The sequence below is a fragment of the Colias croceus genome, chromosome 11 (assembly GCF_905220415.1).
Source record: "Colias croceus chromosome 11, ilColCroc2.1".
Taxonomy (NCBI): Eukaryota; Metazoa; Arthropoda; class Insecta; order Lepidoptera; family Pieridae; genus Colias; species Colias croceus.
Genome location: NC_059547.1, coordinates 3,984,072 through 4,001,431, shown reverse-complemented (window position 1 = coordinate 4,001,431; position 17,360 = coordinate 3,984,072). Strand labels below are relative to the sequence as shown.

At 36.7% G+C, this 17,360-nt stretch overlaps 1 protein-coding gene and 1 long non-coding RNA gene across 2 annotated transcripts in view; one reads left to right on the top strand and one right to left on the bottom strand.

Annotated features, from left to right (window-relative positions):
• The window catches only part of LOC123695804 (extracellular serine/threonine protein CG31145), a 68,338-nt gene that overhangs the window by 50,165 nt on the left and 813 nt on the right, over nucleotides 1-17,360 (bottom strand). The window lies entirely within an intron of this gene.
• Nucleotides 11,426-12,242, top strand: LOC123695805. Its single transcript, XR_006751978.1, has 2 exons — nucleotides 11,426-11,582; nucleotides 11,707-12,242. It is a non-coding gene; the product is annotated as an uncharacterized LOC123695805 (long non-coding RNA).

The window sequence follows — 17,360 nt, the reverse complement described above, 5'->3', positions numbered from 1 at the left end:
TGAACTGTTCTAGAATTAAAAAAGTGTTAGTTTAACAATTTTTATGTGTGAATTATTGTATAAAATATTCAAATAAGGTCTGCAAAGTTTACCGCGGTTAACTTTACTTTTAACGTAACCAAGGACACGACCAATATTTTTTTACTTCATAGATTTTTATTGTCATAACAGCACGTGGAGTTTAAAAGTAAAATAAGATTTTTATCGCAGAAATTGCATTTCGAAACGGACGCACTTAAAGTTAAATCGTAAACGAACTATTTTTGATTACGTTTGTTGGACTTTGAATCCTTTGTAAAAAATGTTTGCTTAAATATTATAATGAGATACAGTAGGTATGTACCTACAAGGCCATTTAAGGCTGAAAGTGAAAGAACGGGTCAATTAATATACGGTATCTGTTGTATATGTTTTGGGGGCCGAGTCACCTCCGTCCGTAGGAGTATACCCAGAACTCTGAATCCCTACACGTGGCCCCTGGGTGGTGCTAAACAGGTGGGAGACATTTGTCGCGGCTAAAATGACCACCCATCAGCTGAAGACGTGTCGCCAAGCGTCCGTGTTCCGGCACGAAGAAGCTGATGTAGCCTTAGTGAAGACGGGTCGAATCAGTTGCGCTCTTACAATCAAGACGATTTGACGCACACTGTCGTTGCTGCTTCCGGTGGCTAGTCATGGAGGGTAGCGGGATCCGAGGCACGGTGCACCGCTGGCCGACCGCTGGTCAGTAGGGGGCCCAAGTAGCGTGCTAGCCACATGTGAAAGGCTGCCCCGCCAACCAGCGAAAAATCCCAAGTTGCGCCATAGTGCCGGTTGGCGACCGGATGAGAGGGCCCTATGGACAACTTGGGGGGGCTCGGGCGTCCCCGCAGTCTCCAGACTAGTCCCCGTCATTGCGGCTTCTAAGTGTGTGTCTCAGGTCCAATTGTAAAGCGCCTCGATTCACAACCGTCTTCTCACCTTCTTCACTCTCCTCTATACACATGAAAAAGGCAAGATACAGAAGTAACGTTGCACAGCGGCAGCACTCCCTCTCGCTGAAAGTGGACCTCACCAATATCAGAGGTCTCCACTCAAATCTCGCTGCAGTCCACTTCCACCTAGAGACTCATAAACCCTGTATCTTGTTCCTCACGGAGACGCAGATAAGATGTCCGTCTGACTTGGCGTACCTATCCTATCCCGGCTACACCCTGGAGCACAATTTTAAAGCTCGGTCAGGTGTGTGCGCGTACGTCCGAGACGACATCTGTTGTCGGCGTCTCCGGTATCTTGAAGACCCCCATTTTTCCGTACTATGGATGCTGGTGGACACAGGCCCAGAGAAACTTCTCTATGCATGTGTCTACCGAGCGCACAGTGGAGACCAGGAGACGATCAGGCTCACAGAGTACCTAAGTGAGGCGGCGGACGCTGCTCAGCACAAATACCCTTCCGCTCAGCTTGTGTTACTGGGGGATTTTAATGCCCACCACCAGGAGTGGCTATACCCATACCAGTGCACTGACCTCGCTGGGAGAGAGATGCGTAAACTTGCTATAGCATTGAATCTCACCCAGCTGGTTCAAGGAGCGACGCGGGTTCCTGATGTTGAGAGCCATACAGCCAATTGCTTGGACCTTCTGCTGACAACAGATCCAGACCGTTACTCGGTAGCGATTTCCTCGCCGCTTGGCAGCTCCGATCACTGTCTGGTGAAATCTGTATCTGTCTACTCGCCGCCCGATCCCAGTCCTAAGGGCTCTCGGCGCGTGTGGCAATACAAGTCAGCAGATTGGGATGAGATGCGTTCCTTTTTTGCATCATATCCTTGGCGGCCTGTCTGCTTTTCTTCTGAAGACCCTTCGACCTGCGCGGATGCTGTGACTGATGTGTTGCGACAGGGAATGGAGTACTTTATTCCATTCTCCGACGTAGCCATGTCCGGCAAAGCTCAGCCCTGGTTCAGAGCCGATTGCAGACGCGCTGAAGCGCTAAAGCAAGAGGCGTATCTGGCTTGGGTTGACGCTCGACACCGCAAAGCGAGGGATGTATCTGAAAAGAAGAAAGCCTTTAACCGGGCTGCCAAGTCCTGCAAGAAGGCTCTACGGAAAGCTCGATTTGACCACGTTAGCCGTATAGGGAACAAACTGGCTTCTTACCCCTCCGGTAGTAAAGCGTTTTGGTCCCTGGCAAAGTCGGTTGAATCGAATTTCTGCCGCCCCTCACTTCCTCCACTGCTGAAACCTGACGGGACGCTGGCTCACACCGCCGTAGAGAAAGCGAACCTATTTGCTACTCTATTTGCGGAAAATTCTCGTCTGGATCCCGCAAGCGCAAAACCTCCCAGTCTACCTGGATGCGAGGCGAAAATGCCGGAAATTCGCATCCGTCAGACGGAGGTTCTTAAAACGCTGCGGAATCTTGACGTGAATAAAGCCAGTGGCCCTGATGGAATTCCAGCCATAGTTCTTAAAACCTGTGCGCCTGAACTTGCTCCTGTTTTGACACGCCTCTTTCGCCTTTCGCTGACGACTGGAATAGTACCAAAATCGTGGAAACTTGCCAACGTGCAGCCTGTGCCCAAAAAAGGCAGTCGTGCCGATCCTTCCAACTACAGGCCAATATCAGTCACGTCCATACTCTGTAAGACTATGGAACGTGTACTGAACAGCCGGCTCCTGGCACACCTAGAAGCGAACGACCTCCTCAGTGACCGACAATACGGGTTCCGCCGAAACCGGTCCACTGGGGATCTTCTAGCGTACGCCACCTACATCTGGAGCGAGGCCATCGAGAATCATGGTGAAGCACTTGCTGTCTCCCTTGATATCTCGAAGGCCTTCGATAGGGTCTGGCATGATAGTCTTATTGGCAAGCTTCCATCCTACGGTCTGCCTGCTGGTCTCTGCGCCTGGATCTCAGATTTTCTGAGAGACCGGTCGCTTCGGGTAGTCGTCGACGGTTGCTCGTCCGACCAAATGGCTATAAATGCCGGAGTCCCTCAGGGATCAGTTCTCTCCGCAACACTCTTCCTGCTACACATCAACGATCTGCTGAAACCCGGTATCTATGGGTACGCAGACGATAGCACTGTTGCGGAGAGATATGTATCCAGCGCGCGAGCCAGTACGGCACAAATTCAGTCTCTACGGGAGGCGATGGTCGATCGCATGAACTTGTCCTTACAGGCGGTCTCCGACTGGGGCGATGCCAATCTGGTCAAGTTCAATGCGTCTAAGACCCAGGCGTGTCTGTTCTCCGCTAAACGGAGTCCATTCCACCTGACTCCGAATTTCCAAGGTGTGTCCGTGCCGATAACTAACCACCTCGAGCTTCTTGGTATCACCTTAACGCCTACTCTGAACTTTGGTTCCTTCATTGAATCTAAAGCCCAAGTAGCCTCAAAAAAGCTTGGAATTCTGGCGAAGGTGAGACAGTATTTCAGCCCGGGACAGTTGCTCAACCTTTATCAAGCACAAGTCCGATCGTGCATGGAATACTGTTCTCACCTCTGGGACGGTTCCGCCAAGTACCAGCTGGAGGCGCTTGAGGCGATAGAGAGGCGTGCCAAGAGGCTCATAAACGACAATGACCTAGTAGGCAAAAAGCTCCAGAGCCTCGGTCACCGCCGCAGAGTGGCCAGCTTATCGGTCTTCTATCGGATACACTTTGGAGAGTGCGCTGCGGAACTGCACGATCTCGTTCCGCCATCCCCGTTCTTCCATCGATCGTCGAGGCGCACAGATTCTAGGCATCGCCATATGGTGGACGTTCCATGTACCCGGACTAAGCGGTTCGGTTCCACATTCTTTATCCGAACCGCGAGGGACTGGAACATGCTTCCTGAGTCTGTGTTCCCCGACGAGTACAATATGGGGGTCTTCAAGCGTAGAGTGAACAGGTACCTTCTAGGGAAGCGCGTTCCATCTTAGACCGCATCTCAGCTTAACATCAGGCGAGATTGTGGTCAAGCGCTTCCCTATTACCAATAAAAAAAAAAAAAAAAAAAAATTATAATAAGCAGACTCAAGGACCATAATATTATAATACGTATAGTATATACTTAAAATTGCCCGAATGATTGAGTTTAAAATAATAAAATTTCAAAATTAATAAATACTTTTCACCAGCAGCAAAACCGGAAGATTAAATCTATCTATCAAATTGTCAAAAAAATACTAGATTCCTATTTTATGCTATAAACTATTAGGATTATTATAAGGAATAATGTATTTGTTAATTTTAACCCAATAAAGGTACCTATATTTTATTGCGTATTGACTATATTTTCCAGAAACAAAATAATAACTTACGTCTTAAATGATAGTCAATTACCTATACATATAACCAAACATTGCAAATGAAATTGTTTCACATTACTTTACTTGTCTCGACAATACCGATATCATTAACATTACTTAAACTAAATATTCTTTATGTATTAAATCCTGCACGTTGTACATTGTGGGTTCAAGTAGTGATTAGAGCAAAGTTCATACTGGAATGGTGATTATTAGGTTCTAAAACCTTAAAACGGGTAGAATACTAAACGATGATTCAATTACGCAATAGTTCACTTGCAATATTGGGACGAGCAGCGAAAGTTGTTAGACAAGTTCGCACCAAAGCGGCTTGCAGCGCGAGTAGCGACCATTGTAAGGTTGTCACCTGTTGCCAAAACTATTGTTTTTTTCTTCTTCTCGAAAAATGACACTAAGGGCTGACTTTTCAATCTTTGGTTAAAACGTATTCATTTAATAACGTACTAAACTACCATTTCAAAAATGTATTCTAATTGTCCGTATATGACAGTTTACAGGTGACATTTTAAAATGTTCATGTAATAATTTATTGGTCAGATAAATTTTAACCAAGGATTGAAAAATCGGCCCTAAAAAAACGAACTTTTAATAAGCACTCTGACTGTAATCTAAAATACACTTCAGTTCGATGTAAATCTGCATTATGAAAGATCACACATTAAATTATTATATAGCAAACAATTAGAATACCCTCTTTATAAAGCATATTGTTTTTCCAATAAGAATATGAAAAAGAAGCCATTTTAGATTTTTCCATATCTATTCTTGGAAAATAAGTACATAATATTATAAACGTATTTGGTTAAAATTAGGTAGGTATATTATCGACATATAGGTAATATAATAGGTATAGCTATTTTGTAGTGGTTTGCCTATAAAATCATAAAATTTTGTAACAACGTTATTTGAAGTTTATCATGTAAGTTGTTTCTTAATTATCATTTTATAGCAGTTTTATTGCCAACCCTGCGTATTAAAATACGCGTAAACAGACTACTGTGCCTGTGCCATCGGAGCAAAGCGAATAAACCGCGTGTAATTGGTTACCTGAATTACGCTAACAGCGAAATTTGTGCTTCATTCACGCCGGATTACATATTTTTCTCACTTTCTTTTGAGGCTACAATGAGTTTGTAATAATTTTAGTACCTGCGTTGGTTTAAATGTTTGAAAACAATCAATTCATTATTATCGGCGGAATAACATAATCTTTATCTTTATCCAAAAATATGCATGATGCAGATACAGACAGCACGCCCCTTTTAGCACGTTGGTAATATCTGAAAAAGAAGTGTTAAATCGCTTAAAACTCTTAGATGCCAATAAAGGCCCAGGACCCGATGCAATACCACCAATATTCTATAAAAATTGTGCCAAAGGCCTATATGTACCACTTACTCTAATCTTAAACGAATCATTAACATTAAGCTTCTTTTCATCTACTTGGAAACTCGCACACTTAACTCCGATTCACAAAGCAGGCTCATTAAACGAGATTGCCCAATACCAACCTATCTCGATTCTAAGCACACCTGGAAAAGTTCTAGAAGACATAGTAAATACATACTAAACTTTTGGCCCACATTAAATGTAAAATTGATCAAAACCAGCACGGATTTCTGCCCCGTAAATCAACAAACACAAATCTTGTAGGTTATGTATCTGATATAGCTGAAGCACTTGATAAGAATCTCGAGGTGCATGCTGTGTAAGTATACCGATTTCAGAAAGGCATTCGACTTAGTAAATCATGATCTTCTATTACATAAGCTCTCAAATATGGGGATACACGGATCCTTATTAAGATGGTGCGAGTCATATTTACGCAACCGCTCCCAGCTTGTCTCAATCCGAGGTTTTAAATCCACCCCCTATACTATTCCATCGGGAATACCCCAGGGCTCCCATCTCGGTCCTCTCTTCTTTTTAATCTTTATTAACGACCTCCCGCGTGTAATACAATCCAACTATAGAATGTTCGCTGATGATTTGAAAGTTTATAGAACGATTAAGGATAAAACAGATGTTAACATACTTCAATCAGATCTTAATAATATACAAAAATGGTGTACAAATAATCACATGTGCTTAAATATTAATAAATGCTATCACATAACATTTTCTAGAAAGAAAATTCGAACACCTGTTACTTACCTTATCAATAATTTACCACTCACGGAAGTGAGCTTTATCCGTGACCTAGGCGTTATCATGGATAGTTCTTTAAGTTTCAGAATCCATTACGATCATATTGTCAAAAAAGCTTCACAATTATCGGGCTTCGTCACGAGACAAATGAGATTCCTGAAACAATCTCAACTTACCATTTTAGTTTATAGCACCCTCGTTCGTGGAATACTAGAGTATTGTTCAGCTGTCTGGAGCCCTAGTTACCAAGTCCATTCCGATAGAATTGAAAGAGTCCAGAAACGTTTTTTGTACCATCTTAGTTACTCAGACCATAAATGTAGGGTTTTAACTTCCTATGACCAGCGTCTGTCGTACTTTAACTTGAGTGGTTTACGTACACGCAGGAAAGTAGCGGATATATTATTTCTTTATAAGGTACATGGGGAAGCAGATTGTCCTGATGTCTTGGAGCGCATTTGTCTCTCAATTCCGCGTATCACTACTCGTTTACATAACAACAGATTATGTTTTCTGCCACCTTTAAGTAAAACTAATCTTGGTCAACATGCACCTCTGTTTCGAATGTGCACCTATGCAAATAGTATCCGATCAGAAATAGATATATTTGGTGGTTCTCTGGTCTCAATTAGGAATAAATTATTAAATTTAATCAAATAAGTACACAGTTATCATAATTATTGTTACATAGATAAGGTATCCAATTAAAATTTGTAAATTTGCAACCAGTTTTGTAGACCAATAAAAAAAAAATAATAATAATGTTACTGAACAAATAAGGATTGGTGAATGTAAAACAGATCATTGTTCGTTCTAGAACAAGTTCACCTCTTTCATAATTTTGAGTGTCCGACGTTCGTATTGGTAATGTATGTAACATTACTCGTAGGTAAATAACGACACTTGAACCTTCGCTTTCGACATTTTCTACTTACGATTCATACCCATTTAGGTATACCGTATATGTATTAAAACTAAATATTGTATGCCTGAATTTTCTAAGAGCGATAGTACCTACTTGTAGTTTCCAATTTGTTCGATTTTACATCTGTATTCCTCATTTAAAAATTCAAGTCACTGTTTTATTTAACACGATGTTAAAAATAATTTTATAGCGAACGTGACTGTAGCTGTTGTTAAGTATTAAATTTTATCGTTTATGTTGTTAAGTGTAAGTACTTAATTTTTTTACTTACATGCAAATACTTGTGTGGATAAAAATTGTTAATATTTATTTTTTACTACTAATTATAATGTAATACATTTGCATTAATCCTGTTAATATAAGCGGACATTGCATTCATGTTATTGCTTAACAACAAAACGTAGATAATGATCACGCAAACTTATCCGATGATTATCTAGTAGATATTGTTAACAGAGTTTTATAATTTTTATTGTAGTCGTCTATTTTGAACGAAGTAAATGTACAATATTCAAGGTCTGATGATTAAAGCGTTATAGTTTGTTGGAACGTGCTCAAAGAGAATAAACATCGTTTTTATGTAGTAAAACATTATTTATCTTATCTCATACATCACAATTCGTAACCGCTCGGAATCTTGTCCACAAATTTTATTTTCTCAATAGCGATCAATGAGTAGGTACTAAAATAATTCGTTATTCGCAATTTGTCGGTATCCCAACTTATGTAGGATGGTATCATTAACCTCTGCTCCGTATTTAAATAATACTTATTTACGTTTTTGGTTGATTGTTGTTATATTTCGTAGGAAGACAATTATTACTTAACATGACAATGGATAAGTATTATTATGACCGTGAGTTCATAAATGAGTCTTCAGTGTTCCAACAAAAGTTCAATTTACGGACACGCTTGAATAAAAACGTATAATCGTAATGCAATAAATTGGCAACATTAAGTGTAACAAATTACTTATTTTAAAACAATTAACCGAATCAAATGCAGTCTCTAATGAAGAGTATTGGTATAAAAGTGAAACCCACTTTAACAAGTTGTTAAATGTGTGCTATTATATATTTTTTCTTTTGTGTATTGTTATTTGTTCATGACTTACTCTTAAATAATTCACCGAAAACAGCTTTTAGTTGAAAGAGTTTTTTTTTTGTTAATTTGCTATTAGATATTTACTTTTCAGATAAATAAATCCTGTTGGAAAATCGCGTATGAGACGGAACCAATAAGGGCATGTTTAAAATGTCATATCGTACAATGTACCCGACATTTGAGTCAGCGGGACGGGATTATGCAAAATGTACGCAATACTCCCGGTTCGAGATATCGATACTGTGAGTGAACGCTGACCTTTATATACCTTTACGTAATGAGATTCTGTAATACAGTTATTCAGGTCCACCATGTCGCCGGGTATCTATAGATATACAATATCTTGTGTATAACTGAGATCCTGAGATGAATGAAGAATTTCTTCGATAAATTAGAATTATCCTTGGTTTAAATTGTTCCGATGATTGCATCAATGCGTAGATTTGCATTTCGGATTCACCCAACATTTTTTTTCCTTGGAATACCTACGCTATCGTTTTTATTATTATTAGACGTGAATGATTATATTTCTAATTAAAGCTTCTTAAAGAAAATCAGATTAATCGTTTTAAAACCCAACTAATATTCTTGCTTATTCAACCATTAAATCGGCAATCAATTTCTGTTACGCTAGTGCATAGATTAATTCCGAGAATACTTTTACAACTGTGATTCATATAATTAACATACGGCCTCGGACAATTTTATATGTTTCTTTTAGCAAATAATTAATTTAGGTTTTTAATTTACCGCGAGTAAGGTTAAGTAGTGAATTTTGACTGTGTTCATAAGCAATTAGTACTTATGTATAATTTCAAAAGTATTTTTAAAACAGGCTTGCGTAACAGACTATATAAAACTACAGGTACCTAAATATATATAATTATTAATTACCTATACAAAACATAGAATTGCACCTTGTAGAGATACTCGAAGAGTCCTCGCATTGCCTTAAACAATTGGCATCAAACATTCAAAATATTGAGAATATCATGCATCTATTAATGCGTCATAAATATGTTTTGAAAGAGTTTATTAACTGGTGTTTAGGTTCAGTCATGGTTGATGAATATTAAATAAACTCAATATATCATAGAGACAGGTAGAGTCAAAATAGAGGAAGTTTGACTTATTAAGATGTTTCTTGAAATACCATTGAACATTATTCAGTACAATTCCATGTTAATTAATAATCACCAATTTAACCTATCTACATTCTGAAATGTATAAGGTACATAATTAGGTATAATATAGGTAGGCCAATCAATAATATTTTTCTTCAAACATTTATACTGTTGGTTACAAGGTTTACAATGCCATTGAACACCAATAATAATTTTATTCTACAAGCTGTTCTAATAATTACAAGTTAAGTTCAATATTTACATTGTTTTATGTCTCAGAAAGTACTTCAAAACACTTTCAGAAACATTTGACACTCTGAAAGTGTTTCATGAAGTATCATTTGATACGATACATTTCTCAATTTCAGACTACAATATAGCTGTGTATAACATAAGATTAATTCGGCTATAAAAAAGTAAAACGAACATAGCAATAAATCGTATCTCGCAACAGATAACACATTCATCTGATCCCGCGATATGTTAACTGAGCGGAGGAGCATTTACGGCGTCTCGATGTATCAATTGTCTCCAAATGACCCCGTGTTCCGACTGACAAACAGCCGGCTGTAGGCATTGATTTGTAACTACGTAGTCTGTTTTTTCCGGCATTAATGCTGTAGGTATAAGTATTGTATTTTATATGTACATATATGGGTAATAAGCGTGTAACAATTCATGTGTATATGTCGCAGTTCTATTGAAATAATCACTGTTTGATTATCTACTTGATTGTTATTATTATTTTAAACATACCTTATCATAAATGCGGAAAAATTGTGTGATATATTTGAAAACTACATATAATAACAGTACATGTATGGAAACTTTTTATTATTATGGACATATATTTTTCCTGTATTTTAATATTTTAGAAGGCACCGAATCAATAATTTATCAAGTAAGTTCAAAACAGTACCTATTTATACATTAACATAAAACATATCTACATATATTCTGTTATTTCAGAGTCGTTTGAAAACTGAATGACATTTAAAATCGTTCACGAGCCTGCACACAAATCACGTCATATAAAAATTCGCATCCCGATTCACGATTTGATTTCAACATAAGCGTGAGAATTTTTGTGCAATACAATACGTCTATTGCTAATATACTACTGATACAAGATACACGGTAAGAGAAACTGAGAATATTTCACTGTATGGATTATGTAAAAACTATCTACTTTTTCACGCTATTGTCTAGAAATTCCAAGATAAATTTTGAGACTAAGTTAAAAGTAATCGTTAAATCCGTAACGTCAACAGACTGATAATATAGCTCGTATTCTAGGTTACATAATTCCAAGTGATAGTTCAAGGTCGTCTTTACCTTTCCATTCAACTTATATCTTAACTTATGAACGGCGTAGTATTCTTGTAACTGTTAAAATAAGATAAAATAAAAACTAAAGAATTTAATAATTGGTGTTCTATTAATAAAATAATCGTTGAACATTTTAAATACGCAAAAGTTAGGTACTAAGTAAATAAAAACGTGTTTAAATTTTATGTTTCAATATTATTCTCACACTAAATGGAAACTTCCCATAGTGAACGTCGTTATGACGGTGTTAAATATTTTCTAATTTTCTTAAGTATCTAGTATCTACCTGCATTCTTACATTTTCTTCGCGAATATGCAGTGAATGGGATAAAGTTTAAAGCCTTAGAAGGAACGCTTCGTTTATAAGCAAGTGTAAATAACATTACAGCATGCATTTGCTTCTTAATTTCTTTCATTAACAAGAAAATGGCGAAGGTTTTACTAGACGTAATATTAACCTTTAACTGACGTGCTATACGTCTCACAGACGTCACTATTTTTATTATGACAATATTTTTCAAATAACGCGACGTGCAGCGTTACCCCTCCCGCTACCTTCCTATCCTGCCATCTTGTTGCCGCCAGTCACGGCCACCAGCGCACCGAGTGCACAGGTGTTCCCACAGGAGCGATCGCCGTCTCACAGACGTAAGTACGGTGTTTATGTACAAAAACTAAGCATGTCTCTTGGTCGTCACCTCTGTGTTTACGTAGGTAGCCACATAGGGTCTCGTTGACGTCACATCGGTTTTAATTTTATTCTCTTTCGCAGAATGCCTTGAAAAAAGAAATCTGCACCAAAGAGTATGCCACAAACACCTATGCTAGCTAGGAGTATGCCAAGGAAACGGGAAAGAACCCCAGTTGAAAGATCAACTTCTCCACCGGCACTGCATTGGACCAACCGACATGCCTGAACCTCCTCCGTCTCTAAAAAGCCAAGCTTATCCGGAACCTGTAATTCGGAAGACGTGTGCTTATGTCCATCTCACCTAAAAAAAGAACAAAGTACAACTGCTATCAATGCAGAAAGCCAATGTGTCTTACATGCTGTCTTCAAATATGCAATGACCAATGACTAACACGGGACGTTGAAAATGTAGATACCGAAAATGTGCCTTGTCATTTTTTTTGTTATTGAAGAAAGACTAATTATTTTTGTTATTTTTAAATTATAATACAAAGAAGTAACGATTATTTAAGTTCATTTTTCGATTGATGTGTAGATTTATAAAAAAAAAGAGTTCCTAAATTAAGCTAAGCAATTATAGTGTATTCATGAATAAATGTTGATTATTATTAAATTAAGGACAGTAGTTTTATTTTATCTGTATTAAATTGTTCTAAAACATGTATGAATCAATTTGTAAAACCGTTACAGTATAGTATTGTTTAATTTATATTATTTTATTTCAATTTAAGTTTTAACGTCTATGAGACGGTACTGCGGCGTTAAAGTTACATTTAGACCACGTCGTCAGCCAAAGGTTAATAAAAACGAAACATCAGAAAAAGTTAACCTATCACGTTCTAAACAAATATTATGACGAGCCTATGTAGAGTCTGTGAAAAGTTTTCTTTTTCAATACAAACAATACATTTCTATGTTAAATTGCTTGGATACGGAATTAAAAAAAAAGCAGGGACCATTGTAGCATAAACTAGTAATCGGCTTACAATAATCCATTATTTCAATAAATGTTTCTATACTATACCTGTTCACGTAATTACAAATGGTAATGATAAGATCGGTTGTTAGCAATAAGCTTAATTAGTTCGATTCCAATTAATACAATACCATCGATATCGTCAGCCAGTAGACAATTCATTCGAAACGGTGTTTTTCTTAAAAGCCGTAGTAAATTAACCCTGCATGTGTTTCTTTAATGAACATTTCTCTGATTGGATAATTTGTAACGCTGCGCTACTTCTAGCAACAGTTGTATCAAAATTACATAGGGACTTGACAAACAGTGAGATAAAGGGAAATATCGTATTCTTGTCGTAACGTGTGTTTACTTTACAAGTAAATAAGTAGAAGCTGTGATAGCAGTGTAATATTAATTTACTTCAAAGTACAAAAACTATCGACGTAGGTACTTAAACATGCTCTCAATTAACAAATAAATTCCATAAAATAGAATGAAAATAGATAATAATCTATTCTATCACAACTGCCTACATAGGTAATCTAAAAGGGAGCTAACGCGTAACGTTATTATCTCGTTACGATCTAACGTTTCAGATAAAACTGCAATATATCGAAGTGTGTTTAAAAACTAACAGATATTCTGGCTTGATCAGATAAACGTTGCAAATGTATAACTGACAAACAATTTGGATACCTACAAATGTAGTACCTGCTGCATCAGTTTGTGCAATTCTGCGATTTTCTCGCATGGTGACTGCACTCATTTGTATAAACAATGGAGCTGTGATTGTCATTACCTACCTACATACCTATATTCAGGTATTAGTACTACGTACTGGAAGTTATATTTGTAAAACTCTGATTAGAGGAACACTAATAATGTATTTTCGAATTTCCTAAAACCTGGATAAACTTAGCAAAGCAAAGATTGAATTAACCTTAAAGAGTTACTTGAAAAAATAATACAAATTAAATAAATAGGTAATAAAAAGGTATTATATCCGTTAACCTTAAACATATTTTTGATTAGCCTTTATTATAGTAAAACCTTAGTAAAACTATGCATTGAGTTTTTAATTTTAATGCATTATGATTCTAAGCGATACAGTATGCAGAATAGTGTTACTCGTATAAAACTCTTTTGAGATCAAGACGTGTTGCGTTTCAAATGATATGATTTAAACGATAAATTTGAGGAAATAATGAATTAAATAATAAATCGTAAATCATACATAATGATAATATGTAACGTAAACCACGCAATGCGTTACGAAAGGCATCAAATTAATGCAATTAATAAGCAGTCAACTAAATATGCACTGAGTACCAAATATAGGCGAGTAATGTTACATCATCATCCTTGTACAAAACTGTCTTGTTTCAAAATGTACCTACTTAAAAATAATATAACGCAATGAAAGTAAGTAATAATTTCCAATATTCTTTACATATTAAAAATATACAGCTAAATTTTGACCCATTAAGGGTATCAGCACACATATGGGATCGGAAAGGGATCGTAACCGTATCGCCTCGAGCCGTTCAGAATGGTTTGTATTAAACTCCCTACTGCAACGCACACTAATCGGAATAGTAACGTAATCGCCTCCCCTCGGAACAGGCTCCGAACTTGCAATTCCAGCGCTAACGGCTCATCGTCCCCGCGCTTACGACTCTCCGTCCCCGAGCTTACGTCTCTCCGTCCCCGCGCTTACGTCTCTGCCTGCTACGACTTGCCGTACTTACCGTTTTTAGGCGTAACGCCGGTGTCGCCTAGCCGTAGCCGAGTTGACGTACAGGCGCTGCTGATACGCTTTCGTCACGTGCATACGGTAGGTTGACGCCTGGTTGACAGCGAGGCGAAAGGCGTTACGGTTACGATCCCTTTCCGATCCCATATGTGTGCTGAGACCTTAAAACCGTCAAAAGTCAAAACCATTAGAAAAATCATTACTAGATATTATTACTAAACTTGTGAATTGTCTGTAGGTAAGTACAACATTATTGAAATAGCATTCGAAATAATTGACGGTGACCACCAAATCGTGCCAATTTCTATAGACGTAATGCGAGTATTTCAAGTATTTGCGTAAAATTTTGTGCGAGTCTTTATGCCCAGTATTGCGTGAAATGCTGTTTACAATCCATGGTGAAAAAGTTTATTTAATTTAAAGCTTAAATAAAATGTACATTTCTGTTCATTGGTCCTAGTTTCTTACGTGGTAGGTATATTTAATTTCTCCTAGGTATTTGATACACCTAGATAGTACTTTATCAACAAAGTATATCAGAAGTAGTAAATGAAAATTTAAAAGACCCACTAGGCATGTAATTATTGACCTAGTCCATGGCTATATCAATTAAAGTAATTCACAAACAGGCAGCTCCAATTTTCCGCCACATATACATAACTGTAAACATCTAGCACTATGTAATAAAAACGAAATTTCGACTTTTTTGTCTGTTATTACTGTTCACCAAGTCATTTTACAACAATCGATGCTAAGTGGAGGGCTACCAAGCAGGCCTAATTATACCATCACACTCATAATTTCCCTCATAGGAAATGGAACATGAAAAAATATGTTTTCTGTGGTCATTAACGCAGCCGTGTCATTAGAAGGCACTAATGATATCGTTTCTCAATTGTCAACTCGATGCAGAACCGTGCAATTTTATGACGGAAACGAGCAATGAAATGACATACCCATTTACAATCACATCATGGTTGCTTCTTCCAATTAAGATTTTTGTTCGTGATGTTTCTATTTTAACTTCAATATTAAACTATGTTAAATAACCTCCAAAGTCAACTGTTATAACTATGAACCGAATAGAGTGTGGAATGTTTTGAATTTTCAAAAAAAATAGATAGAATATCTTTGTTGCTTGTGTTCCAGTGGCTGCTGCTAAAGAAGTCTCTTCAATTGTATAAAATGAAAAAAGCCGGTGGAATTAAAAAATATAAAATAAACCGCGCCGCTTATTTTTCTTTGTCAAAAGGAGATAAAGAATATCTGTTGGTAGCAAAGTAATTTTCCAAGATTCAAAATAATATTTTTCGACATTCAATATACTTACTGTTCTATATTTTATTTAAAAAAAGGCACAAGTTGAAATTCTTAGGCATAGAATGAAATAAAGTTCACTCTATAAATTATTGGGTTGTTTGGGATAGTACCTAACAGTAATTTAAAATAAAATCTGTGTATTTTCTAATAATCGTTAAATTAAATATGTAGGTAACTACTGCATTTTACACCGCTCTTCTTAATATTTTGTTCTCAATAGGTATGGTATTTATGCAAGTATTGGTGATAATTATTATTTAACCAATAACTAATAAGTTTCCATCATTTAAAAAAATTGTTAGTATGTTTATAAATAGGGATGTAACGATACCGATACCGGTATCGGTATCGCCGTTAATAAAACAACCGATACCGATATCAAACAATTCAAAAAACCGCGCCCAATGAACGATTCGGGAGGCCCGGCCGCCCGCGCGGGCGCACTTTGTTTTCCGAAAAAACTCTACCAATAGTAAACTTTTATTAGGTACTGATTGTATGTGTATAACTTAAAGTTTAACTGACTTTGCAAAGTAATAATACTAAAATAAATGGTTTTCTTGTTTTTTGATTTGGCATTGTTATTTAAAAGAATACGATTTACAGATGAGTCTCTGTTAAATGTTGGTAACTTTTATGCATAAATCATGTATCGTTACATCACTATTTATAAATTTATTCATATTTTCATGATTAAAGCAAGGTTAATTTCTCTGTATAGATGTATCTGTTTCTAACTTTATTGGCATTATGGCAATTTAAAGATTTACAAGGAACTATTAACGCAACATTACAGCTAATAATTTAGGAAAACTAAATCAATTGCAAGTTTATTAAGTTATGAAAGAGCTACGGCATCTATGGGATCCCTTGTTATTTCAATCAGAGCATTTCCGTTTACATTGCGAAGTGAGCCATGGCTCATGAGTCAGTTTGGGTTTTATCAGTTACTATAACGATCAAAATTGGAGAATTAATACCATGATATTCAATTTCTAAAGAGAGAATAATAGATAATTTTAAAAACAGCTTAATTGCCGGAAGTTACCAATTCAATGTGAATTTCAACATGAAGGTAGGTAAGTTAGTGACAATATTCTTAAGGATAAAGTGTTTATTTTTGTAAGTATATCTATTGTTTCGACAAATTAAATTGATATTTAATGTGCGGAAAATAACAATCGTCGTTAGCACAATCTCATACAGAGAATACGTACAAATTATATTACCTAATCAGGCAACAATTATTGATCCTTATTCCTTGTTTACTACCTACCTACTTACATAACTTAATGTCACGTGTACCTATACAAAATAAATAAAACAAAATTACTCATATTATTTTTTGTTCTATGTATTGCTCTTATCAATAAAAATTGCTAGTAATTAGAACAATATTATCGTATGAAACAATCGAGAAATTGCAATCAAGCAATGCAACAATTTGTAAACAGTGAACCGGTATGTTGACGGTCACTCCACGGGCCTATTGTATAAGCTTTATGCTTTCAGTTATGCAATCACTTGGTGAAACAAACCAATAATAGCAAAAGTAACCTGAAATGTAACCGTATAAGTATTAATGTAATGTTGGTCACGGCGAAATATAAACAACTTCAGACGCAGTATTTTAGGAGGTATATTTTGATACCTACCTATAGCATAATAACTTTATGCGTATCCAATATTTTATTAGGTACCTAG